The sequence below is a fragment of the Rissa tridactyla genome, chromosome Z, assembly GCF_028500815.1.
Source record: "Rissa tridactyla isolate bRisTri1 chromosome Z, bRisTri1.patW.cur.20221130, whole genome shotgun sequence".
In the NCBI taxonomy this organism is placed as follows: domain Eukaryota; kingdom Metazoa; phylum Chordata; class Aves; order Charadriiformes; family Laridae; genus Rissa; species Rissa tridactyla.
In genome coordinates this window covers 71,252,730-71,265,183 of record NC_071497.1, presented here as the reverse complement: position 1 = coordinate 71,265,183, position 12,454 = coordinate 71,252,730, and positions in this window count along the sequence as shown.

Below are 12,454 nucleotides of genomic sequence, written 5' to 3'. Positions count from 1 at the left end.
TGGTCAATTGCATAGATGAAAACAAGTGAAATATGAAGTGCCTTGAAAACATTAGCTATGGGTTTGAGTGCTTCTTATTTTATTACCTGCCGGTCAAAACGGGCTGTCACATTAAGATGGAAAATAGAGGAATCCTAAGACCGATCTTCCTGCAATTTGGCATATGTTGGGTGAAAATCAAAGAGAACATTTGGTTTACTGTCAAGATGCAGGTGCAGATCATCAGTAATCTCAGTATTATATGTTTTAACAGATATACAGTTGAACTTTTACAAGCACATAGTAAAAAATTATGGACTTCAGTCCGTAACTAAAATACAAATGGTATTGAATAGAGGCTGCTAGCTTTCCCTTCCACTCCTAGCATAATTGCAGCCGTTTTCAGGCAAACTATAACATGATAAGGAGTAAAAATTCAATGTCAGTAATATAATTGGGTATCGTATATCAGTGTTTCTTAGCAACAACCCAGTAACGTTCAGTGAAGACCATGCTCTAATGGAGTAATAGATATCAGTGGAGAATATTTTCAATGAATGGTTATGCTTCAGGTTTTTCCCTCTTTGGAAAAAATGTAGATGTTAAAAAACCTTGCTACTCTAGGTTGAAATTATGAATCACTGGATTGTTTTGTTTTGTTTCGAACTATCTGCACATAATTTAGCTGTCACAGTGTTCATTAAATCAAAACCAGAATTTGCTTCAAAATACTTTTCTTAGTTGTAAAGGTAGATTGTCTGTCCTGTCAGGAAGGCTGTCTTTCAGCCCCTGACATCTGTCTTGGTAACGGCCTTGTGATGGACCCACAGTGTTGAACATGTATTTGTATAAACCATCACTTGAAAGAAGAATATTTTTTCCATGTTCAAGATATATCATTTAAGATATGTCACAGCCCTTCTCTCTTTAAGTTCAACCCACTTTCAAAACCAGGCAAACTTTTAAAATTTCAGCATCCGGGGAGGAATGAATTTAGTCAAATAATAAAAACACAAAAAGCCAAGGAACAGGGAATATCAGAGATTACTACTTATACCCTGATATTCTATGTAACATATTCATAACCTTACAATTCTTTATTCATTAACTAAAAGACAAAAACTGTATGTGAATTAACACTATTCTGACAGCAACTTGCATTAGAATCAAATTCTCCTCTGCCACTCACAGATGTGACTTCATGGAGGTTTGCATTACCTGAACCTCTCCCCCCTGCACGGTCAGAACTCTTGAGAAAACCCATCTTCTGGAAATTTTCATGTCTGATGTACTTTACTTTTGAGGGATATCACTTCAGCCTTTCTTTTGCCTTTCTGATCCAAGCATTAGGAAGATACGCAATCTTACTGCTTTCCAAATATTAACATTTTGTGATAGGGGACCTTAAGTGTAAAGTGATTGGACTTTGATGAAACAATGAGCCTTTTTCCATTGTCAGAAAAAATGCTTAATATACGTGTATACCATTTACTTCAAAAGGGTTTTTCCAGTGTGTTAACAACCATTTAAGGTCTGGCAGAAGAACGTAGCCTCTGCAAAAGACATATTTTCTGTTAAAACAACAAAGCCAATGACACTTGAAGATAGTGCAGTGGACAACTGACATACATTAGCCATAACGCCCTTAGGTATCCCTGGAACCGAAGATCTGTGTCCATGTTGGTTCAAACAAGCTATTTACTTCTCTACCCGACTCTCAGTATCTCAGATTTCTCAAGGGTGTGGAGATGTTAAACTTGGCAGGACAACATTTCTATCTCAACAGACCATTGAAGGCTTTATCTGGAGTGGAAAACTAACCAAAACAAACAGTTTCTCTCTACTGAGAGGCCTTCCCAAATAACATATTTTTGGAACAGGCCTCTGGGCCATTCTCTTTGCATTGACAACACCTCCACTCACAAGAGAGAAAATCCTGATGTCATTCAGAGAGTATTCAAACACTGACTGCAAAGCTGACGGGATTCGTAAATACTGGGAGAGAATCTAGTTATTTTTCTAACTCCTCAAAACAAAACAGAAGCAACCAAAGAAAGGGCCCCCTTAGATTAAATAATTGCCTCATGTCACACCATGTAACTGATCCTCCCCCCAAGGCCATGCAGGGGGCATGTTGACATAGGTGGATGCAGACAGGCCATATCTCTATCGCTTCCACTCCGGTCAGGCAGACACAGACCAGCTCTGGCCAGGAACCCTTGAACTCCTGTAAACATGCCACCGGGCCCAAGGTGATATACTTTATCCCTTTCAAGACTTGTACTTTAGGTCCAACAACACTCTAGCATTGCTGTACAGCTTCTGAACGGGAGCCAGCTTCCATCTGTCAGGCCCCAGTGGGTGTGGGACAGACACACGGCTCTGCAGCTGCTGCTGGAGATATGCCATCGGTCTTGCCCGGTGCTGCATAGCTAAGGTAGGAGGACAGACATTTCTGTTCAGGCTTAGGCTACAAAACCTGAACCTAAGAGTGGTCAGCACTGGATGCCGCAGAGGAAAGCATGAGAAATCTGAAACAGGCATTTCTAGAGCAGTGGACCCATCAGAGAACTTTCTTCCTCATCTTGAGGGCTTGGCCAGGGAGATGGGAGGGACTGCGTTCCCTGCAGTTTAGCCAACTAAATGCACCACGTCTAATCTGACTTGCCGTTTGGGTTGAGGCTGACACACACGTGGGGACTGCCTCTCTCTGTCTCTCCCTTCTCCAATTTGTACATGCTCTTTTTCTTTCTTTTCTGTACTGCTAATGGTGAGAGGAGAGAAAGGGGTCAGAGGGAGGAAGTTTCAACAAATCTACAAAACACAAAGTATCTCTGCAGATAAAAATATACTTTCTGTTTTCAAAACAGTACAGGAAGCTGAAAAAGCCAGCCTTAAAATTGTTTTTTCATGACATTTCTGTGATATGCCTAGAAATATGACATTTAACTTTTAGAATCTCTTTTTTCCCCTTTCTTTACTGAAAATTTCCTTTTGAGAAAATAATTTTAGATTTATGCTTGTGCATAACAGTTTACGCTAGGATCAGCAGCAAAAATTGCAAATATAAATGTGATGTGGTATGTGTGGTATTACTTGGAAAAGAAAACTGAAGGAAATGTATATCATTTAAATAGCATTAGCCTGCTAGGTAAACAGCATGAGCAACCTCTTAGTTATCTTGTCATTGCATTCCACTTTATGCAGAGCCAACGGTGGTTAAATAGATGATGTGATGATGTTACATTTAAGGAAGTAAATGTAGCATTTTACTTGCTAATCCCATCATGTTAAAACAATTTTCTTTAAATCAGTTTCTGAAGACCTTGTCAGTGTTAGCTCCAAGATTTAACTAATCTTGAGCATTCCCAGTAACGCACTGGGAATCTCGCTGCCTGTGCCAGGGTCCATGGTGGGGTTGCACAGGTGTGATATGCTTGACATAAGGTAATTCCAGTGCTTCCAGGAATGGTCAGTGTTGAAACATGAGGTATGTTCAGGAATGCTATTTCTTGGCTCAGTCAAACCTACTGCTCTGCGTAAAAACCCTGGCTGTGCTACTGTACTTGGAGTCATTTTTAAACACTGATTGAGTATTTACAGTTCATTTTAGGTATACAGAAGCTGTAGTCTCTCTGCACACTGAAAACAGGAGTAGCTGGTTTTCATGAAGGTATTGTGGTGTGTCTGTTCAATCTAAGATTTCAAGTGTATTTCTTAGGTCTTTTTAGACCTAAATTTCCCATTTTAACAACTGGTTTATTTGACATTTATAAACTAACTTATTTAATCTATCCGTGTTTCTTTCCATGCCAGAAAGAAAATCTGGAGAGGTGGAAAGGGAGAAGGAAGATTTTATTTGGGAGAAACTGAAAAAGAATATTTTCTGATTTCTTACAAATAAAAGAAAACACAAAATTTTCATTTTGAATCAACATCAAATGATTCAAAATCTGTATTCACAAACTGTTGTTTACTCTCCTGTCTACTTAGCTCTTTTTATAAAACATTCTATGTTTGTTTTCCTTTTAAAAAAATGTGGATCAGTTTGTAAGCATATAGTGCCATTTCAAATTTAAAAAATTGAAAAGGATGTCTTAGGCGTGTTGAAATCAGGTATTCCATTTGCAGCAATTTCAAATTTTCCTCCATGTTTCTTTTTCTTATCAAAATTGCTTATTGAATTAATCTCATTTTCATGAATATTTCAAATTCTTTTTTTTATTAATTCATTGTCAAAAAATGATTAAAATTACTTTTCTATAGCTATAAACAACTGCTGCTCTCTGTCGGAGTTGGAACTGGTTTTGGTTGGATACTGTTTAAGTCATGTTTACCTCAGACCTTGCAATTTTTTATAAAATTTTCAGACTTTGGGATTACTCATTCTTGAAGAGCTACATTCCGTCAGAGCTTTAATTTTAGCTCTATTTATGGTTCCTCTGGTTATACAATTAACTATCTTTGAAAGACATCTGGCATAAAAACAAAAGTTAACTCTTTGGGAGCTTTTATGTGTCACACAAGTATTCTAAAAACTACGCAGAATCACTGTCATACTTTTGTAATCAGCAAATCCTTTGAAAACTTCATAAACTCTACCTCGATTAATTCTGACTTCAGTGATGTATATTGTCTTTATTTACACTCATGTCTACAATGAGTCTAAACTGGTGAAAACAAATCTCTACAGCCTGCATAATCCCAACACTGCAGTTTGTATGACTCCTGACGGAATTCCTGAAAACCCTTAGTCTGCATTTTACCAGGCTTTAGGAAACTGGCCTTAAAATATTGTCACAAATCTTAGCAATTGGAATATGCTTTCAGTATGCCAGAATCTGAGAGACACTCAGCTATGAATACGCACATGACCACATAGTTTTCTTTAGCTGAGGTTTGGAAAGGATATTGAGGATTTGCCCGGAGCTTACTAACTACTTGAGCAACAAGGTGGTTATATCAGATGACAGCTATTTTGTGAAGCAATAATCAGATTATTGAGCAGCTAGAATGAAAGCTCAAACACCTATGTTTGATGTAATTATTGCCTCATAAAACAGAAATAATAAATAGGTTAATTTTTCCAAAGAAAAATAATTTGCATTCATATGATAAATCCCAGTTTATCTGAACTACAAGCCTAAATAATGCTATACTATTAGAAGAACACTTGTGGTGTTCAGCAAGCTGATATGACACTTGTCATAAAGTGGTGACATTTGTGTATTTCTAATTAAAATTGCTAAAATATTGGATGTCCTTTGTTTGTGCTTCTTCAATTGCTGTTAACAAGTTAGAAAAACTGGCCTGTAGTAAATCATCATTTCTGACTGCTCTGTAGTGCTTGGTTTCAGAAAGCTCAGACACCCCAAACTGTAAGGTCTGTCCCTAGCGCCCACTGGCACCCAAGGTGACAGAGAAGCATTGCAGTTATAAGAACCCAGACTAGAAGGCAGTCACCACCCTAAAGATACTGCCCTAAAGATGCATTATAAGCAGAGGAAGGGAAGCACAGTGAGGCCATGATTGAGCCAAAGTCATGTAAGCAACTACTGAAAATGTCAAGAGTTTCCTATTTGCCTATTCTAATATTTTGTACCTGAATAATCTTTGTTATTATTGCTATTCAAAATGATGAAATAGGAGTACCAGACAAACGGAATGGCCATAGCATTTAGCCTTCTCTTAGGTGCTTTGTTAAGCTCTTTAACTATATTTTACATGTTTAATATTAAAATTGAGATATAATTAAAGAATTACTGTATGCAATGGAATGAGATCAGACAGAACAGGTATCAGCAACTTTAGCAATGTATGAACTCTTGATTCTAAATTAAAACTGAACATTTTCTTCCATTTTGGGGTAGGAAGGTAGTATAGAAATATGATATATCACCTTTCAATGAGGAAGAAAAGGTATTTTCATGTCACTAATTGGTTACTAAACCATTTTTCTGCCTGAATCTGGGCTGTGATATTTCAGTTTCTGATGCTGTTCTCTTTTTTCTGTCTACATATGCAATGCCGGAATAAATGAATGCTCTCAATTTTTTCTGCACTATATATCCATTGGTGTCTGTGTAGTTATCTCTTCTCTTCTGCTAATATAAACTAGTCTTTTATTGAATTGCTAAGAACAAGGAATTGAGAAAAAAGGCTGATGAGGTGGGCACAAAGGATCTGTAAATCTATGACTCTAATTGCAATGAATCAAGAGATAAGAAATAATCCAAGAACAATATAATGGGAGAATGAGAGAAAAGAGTGGAACAGATTGAAGAGAGAAATAGGTGCTCATGTCATTTTTGGACAAGAATATTTCTAATGGCTTGCAGTGTTCAAGAAAATAGTGTAAATGTGGCAGGATATTTCAAAGATGTAGTTCCAGTCTTATGCATAAATAAAAGGTTTTTATCACAAGTTTCATGTTTTAGATTACAATAATCTGCAGTTGATGAGCACCAGACAAAGGCACTTGCAGTATTGTTGGTCAGCTTTTCATGGAAATAACATGTATTAGTCAACCTAATTTTAATATATTAGCATTTCCTAAGTTTAGAGGAAATAATAATCTTTTAAATTTGCCTGAATATTCAGGAAATAGTCTTATACCAGCCTGTGCGTAATCTTCGAAATAACAGAATTGGTAGGAGTATATTTATTTATCTATGCAATTAATCGATTTGCAATGTTTATGACTTTCAACAAATGTATGCTGCTCTCGACAGCGTGTGAGTTTCACCAGAAAATCAATCACTCTGACCTGAAGATACATCCCTACTAACAGAGGGATTCAGGGGAAACAGTGAACAGAATTTTGATGACATTTTCCTATGTGATTCTCTCAAATATGAGTATATATAAATTGGATAATGCCCCCGAGTTTTCAGGTATTTGAGTCTTCTGAGGGACAGATTCTGATTTTGTTCCTTAAGAAAAAATGGTTATATTGAGCTTAGTGTAAAAAGTTGTCTGAAAGAAAAATCATATTCACAATTGCTAAAATTTATCCTCTTAAATACTAATGGAGCAAGTCTGATCAGTCTTGAAACTTTGCTTAATTTTAGTATGTACAGTCTCAGTGTAGTGAAAACTATCACCTTAAAATACTTGAGAATATTTATTCTCTTTTGCAGAAATCTGCATGGATATGTATCCTTTTTCTTTTTTCCCCTGATACTTTAAATTTGTGACTGTGGCTTAGCTGCATTCATGGACCAGTGGTTTATTAACTAATTCTTATAGCCAGAACAGTAGACCGTGTAATGCTAAGTACCTCCTGAAACTTGCCGCAGAGACCGTAGTTCAGAAGAAGGTGTGTGAGGACTGTATGACCGCCAGGGTGACAGCGGAGCCGTCAGGACATACGGGGACTACCTTGGGAGCACAGTTCCGCTCAGCACACCCTCCAAGCCAGATCTTCCACGGTGCTGGTCATGCTACGGCTGGAGTAAGTGCCACCTCACAGCTCCTTTGCAGCACCAGTTTCTCAGCAGTTTCTCAACAAGTTTCGAACCCATGGGACTAGACAGTGACACCTCACTGCCGCTGGCCCATAGGGCTGACCTGTTCCTAGGCAGTAACACCAGCTCAGGTTCAAAACTTTAATGAACCTGGCAGCCTATGAGCTTCAGGGACTTTCTTTGTGGAAGCCTTCCTACATCTTCCAGGAAAAACAGCAAAATGGCCATGTTAGGTCAAAACGAGGGCCTGCCTACCTAACCCAGTTCTGGCATCTTAGGTGCATGTAAGCCAAACATAATGCCTCCCCTTGTACTCCTGCCTGCCGTGGCAACCAACAGCTGGGGACCTTGCTACTGTTATTTACAAAACCAGAATGTGAGACACATTTTTGGGGGTCAAAGAGCTTACTAGAGGTGACTTACACATGACTTGAACCTTGCAGTCTTATTTTTTTTAATCAGTTATTCTCCTTTGCTTATGATTGTCTATATAATGTCTCATTAGGTGTGAGTGTAGTTGATAGGCTACATGGAGTACACTTAAAAATCACTGGTTTGCTGCCACCAAAGCACCTCTCATTTGAGTGTCATGGACTCCCCCTGAACACACAAAACCAAAATAAGTGATTCTCTGATATCCCTGTGTGTGCCTCAACAAGTAGGAATCACATTTCCATTTTACACTGAGCTTTATGGGTCACAAGGCAAGCACATCCAAGGTTCTGGGCTCTAACAATTAATTTAAATGCTAGCTTAGCATTTTTTATTGTCCTAAGGTATTTTTCTAGTGTTCTGTTAGTCCTCGAGCCAGGCAACTTCTGGTTTTGAGCTTTTACAGCAATAAATTGATTTCAGTTTATTTGGCCTTCTCTGTTGCTTGGAGACAAATGTCTATAAAACACACCTGGAGGCGTTTTCTTCATTTATGCCTCCCTCGCCTGGGTCCTCTCTTATTCCTGTTCAAGAAGAGCCAGAAGCAGTCTGTATGACTAAAGAGTTTACAGTGCTGTTTGGTCATGGTTCCTCCTCTTGAGCAGCCTGGGGCTTGCTCCAGCTGTCCTCTGATCCCCTGGGGAGACACAGTAAGATGCTTGAGTGTTCCTCGAGATGCTTTCCTAAGTTCACGCAATCATGCAGAATCAACCATAGGAGTTGCAGTGTTTCAGGTCCACCTGATTAGGTAGTGTTGCTATCTTGGAAAACCATTCACCAGTCCCAAATTAATTAGGGTGTTTAATATTTGGGAGCTTCAACTTGTTTAGGTACATGCTCGGGCACGTGGTCAGAGTGAGATGAAGCAGTAATGTGAAATATTGTGCTGAGAAAGGTTTAGGTTACTTCAGAGTTTAGAGAAAGACCTTCAGGCTAGCACTATGTTTCACAAGGGGAGTTGCTGGCTTGCTCCAGTGGTCACATTGCTGGATTGTTTTATGTTCTGGGGCAAATACTCTCTTGGATTTTATATATGAAATATGAAATGTGATTTGTTCCATGGTAATTCTTTAGTTGTAAATTAAAAAAAAAAAAAAAAAAAAAAAAAACAAACAAAGAGGAGCAGGGTCCATCTCATATTTACATACTTTCTACGGTTTTAAACATGACAGGTCTATGCCAGCAATATAATTTTGTGTTTTCTTGCTTAGTTTTTCTAATGCAAAAGTCTCTCCAGCTTTCATTCAGAACAATGGCTTAGTTCATTTGTATTTCTACACAAAGTTGTCATCAGCTTAAATGTTACCTCTTCTCATAATAAGCAACATTTGTCATCCTCCTGACCTCCCCTTCTTCCCAAGACTACGAATATGCAAAACTTAATCTTGTTATCTCAGATAACCCGAGTAATTGGCTGTAGTGTGGCTGTGTAGCTAAGAAGGGACAAAAAGAAAAAAAAAGATAAGGATATAGCGTGCCTCTTCTCTGTATGTAAGCCATAGCACAAAATAACTTAAATGATTCAAGCCGTATTCACAGTAAAAGAAAATTATGCCCCATGAAATAACTTTGAAAATGTCTTTGAACTTTATTCCTAACATATACAGGTATGAACGTACATACTATAGAAACACAAAAAATATTAATGTTTCAAACTTATGGAAAGATAAAGTATACAATCTGAAGCTCTTTGCATACTGGGAGAGTTCAAGACAGCTTCAAAACATGTCCAGGCAATCCAATAAGTACAAAAAAGGACAGTGAGATGAATTTTTAAAATAGCACAATAATAGAGAATTGCATTTCATTCTGCAGTTTCACCATCGTCTATTATCCCTAAAAGAGTTAAGAAAATATGCTGGTGCTCATTTAAGTAGTGCTGACTACATGACTGATAGGGCATTTCTTTGTGAGTCTATGAAAGGGTTTATGATCCCCATAGCTAAGAAGTTAAATCGGCCCCATTCTGCATACGTGGCCACAAACACAGCTGCTCTCTGCCTTTGAGAGGGAGGTCTGTATGCCATAGCAAAGGGCAGCAATCAAAATAGCACAAATGACTTTCATCAGTCCATTAGCTATGTTAGTATTTCTCAGCAGTGATGGACTGTTCTGATCAACTTTTGATGAAGCCTCTGCCTCCCTGGTGAGTTGAACTCTGTCACCCGGAGCTGGCATCTTTATTTCTTCACTCACAGCCAAAATGCTGCCTCTAAGATGGGGGAGTCCACCAGCATGAATTCAGCTGATACACAGGGCTAAGCCTAGGTTTTATTCTGCCTTATTTCTTAAGTCTGTTTCTACTGAGTACTGTTACAGTGCTAACCACACCTTGACTTTTAAATTTTCTCCACAGAGATTTTAGCGGATATAAAATTTCCAGTCAGAAGCAAAACAAAATGTTGTGCTTAATCTCACTTACGGTAGTAAACGTCCTGTGGGCAGCTCTCCTGTTGATCCTGCAATGAGTCAGACTCAGATGCGCTGCACAGCAGTGACCATATCACCCATGACACTGAAGGAAACACATGTATCTCTAAAAGACTCTTTACCGCACCACACATGACAACAAATAATGTCTTCCAATATTATATGCAATTAGGCTGTGCTTATAAATAGTTCTGTGTGCAAAAAATTACTTTGCTGATCTCTGTAGTGTTTCTTATGTCTGAAACACATCAACTGTTTACTGCACAAAACTATGTATGCACAGCGTAGGTTCTGCAGAGAAGATAGTGATAGCGGCTATCATCCTTTTCTCCAGGGCTTGTTTTATTGTTTGTGGTCATTTAAGTTGCTAGGCAAGAAGACTATTGTGCAATATTGTTGTCATCAAGACGATAGAAAGGAGAGATTCCAAGCTGCGCATTGTAATAGATTCATAAAATCCAAGTGATGCCATTGCTTAGTCGTATGCCAAGACTTTTGCCCTGCCATCAGCTTGAATATGTCCTTCTTCCAATAACATGTAAAAATATTAATTTGTCAGAATTTGAATATTTTGCCATGTAGCAGGATTAAAGTCAAAGGATTGACAAGTATGAGTTTAAATAAGAGATTGTGGCAATCATTTCTATTGATTCCAAGAACCCTTCAGGATCCCTCTTTTAATTAGCTTTAGTAACAGTTGTTCCACTGCCTTGAGAATTGTTATGGCAATATTTATGGCTGCAATTGAATAGAAAGTATTTGTAGTGGAGAAATACACACATGCCGGCTGATCTTGCACTACTTTTATTACATGAATATAAGTACCACTCAAACATCTGCAAGCTCTTATGAGAAAAATGTGCTCACATGTCAAAAATCCGTTATTGATATGGTGCAGCCTTGTGCCACTGATACAACTGCACATCATCTCTGAAGTTTTATCAGTGTTTTTTAGGGAAAAAAAAAAAGTCCTTTCTGTTATGCATGCTAGGGAAAAAAAAAAAAAAAGAAAAATTTTTATCTTGCATCATAATCAATGCTACTTTGATAATTGTAACATTACTATAATTGGCATACATAGGCTGACTTTTCTTCTAAATAATGGATAATTGGAAAAAGTTTTAAATTTAGTCTTTGAAGGTGAAGTACTTTTTTTTTTTTTTTTAATTTGGCTCTATCTTGAAATTCTCTCTTCTGGTTTCACCGGAGGATAACATTTTGCATGCTTACAGGCATGTATATTCGGATATGAACTCATTTGGACATTACAGGTGGGCAGCCTCTGAGTCCTGACAAGGCTAAGATGATTCTAGATCAAATAGCTGTAACTATGCATGCCCACGCTGCAAATATGCGTATGGGCAACGTTTTCCAAAGAACCTTCACTGGTAAATTACCTTCCTCTTTAGCATTTTCACCAAGTTGTACGTAGAAGAAAACCTTTTTTTGTCCCCCACCCCAGTAAAATGTACTCTCACTGAAGCGCTCGCGTAGACAAGGTGAACTAGTTTTAGTATATGAACTTTATATCTGAATGGCCTAGAAATAGTCTGATACACTCGGTCTGTGTATTCTTTGATCCCTGTAACACGACTATTTTTTTCTTGCTTGTTGCTTTCAATTCTGTACATCTTTCAGATCTCACAGGATGAGCTTTTTCTTTTGTCACAATGCCTTTTTTATCATTAATAAGGTTATGGATATTTTTTCTGTCTTTAAATGATGGTCTTTCCAAATAACCATTGATGTAAGCAGAAAAGTAACGTGAATAAAAATACAAATGTTTCCAGTGCTGTAAACTGTGTATTCCAGGAGGAAAATGTTATTAAGAAAATAGGAACATAGTAACTGATAGTTTATATTCAATTATAAATATAAATAATATCAATGCATTTCTATAAAAATGATAGTAACATTAAATGTTCAATATACGAGTAGTGCATGCTATATATATATTACATGTTGTATATAAATTACACAGCAATATAATTAACAATTAATTGAAATGGGTCTATTAGTTAACAGTACATGGTAGGCAGTTAGTGTTATCTGTGCAGCATTTTTGGATAAGAGATTGCATGTAAGTGTCCAGCTCTCTTATTTCTTTATAAGATTGATTATTTTCCCTGAATTTATCACTCCAAATT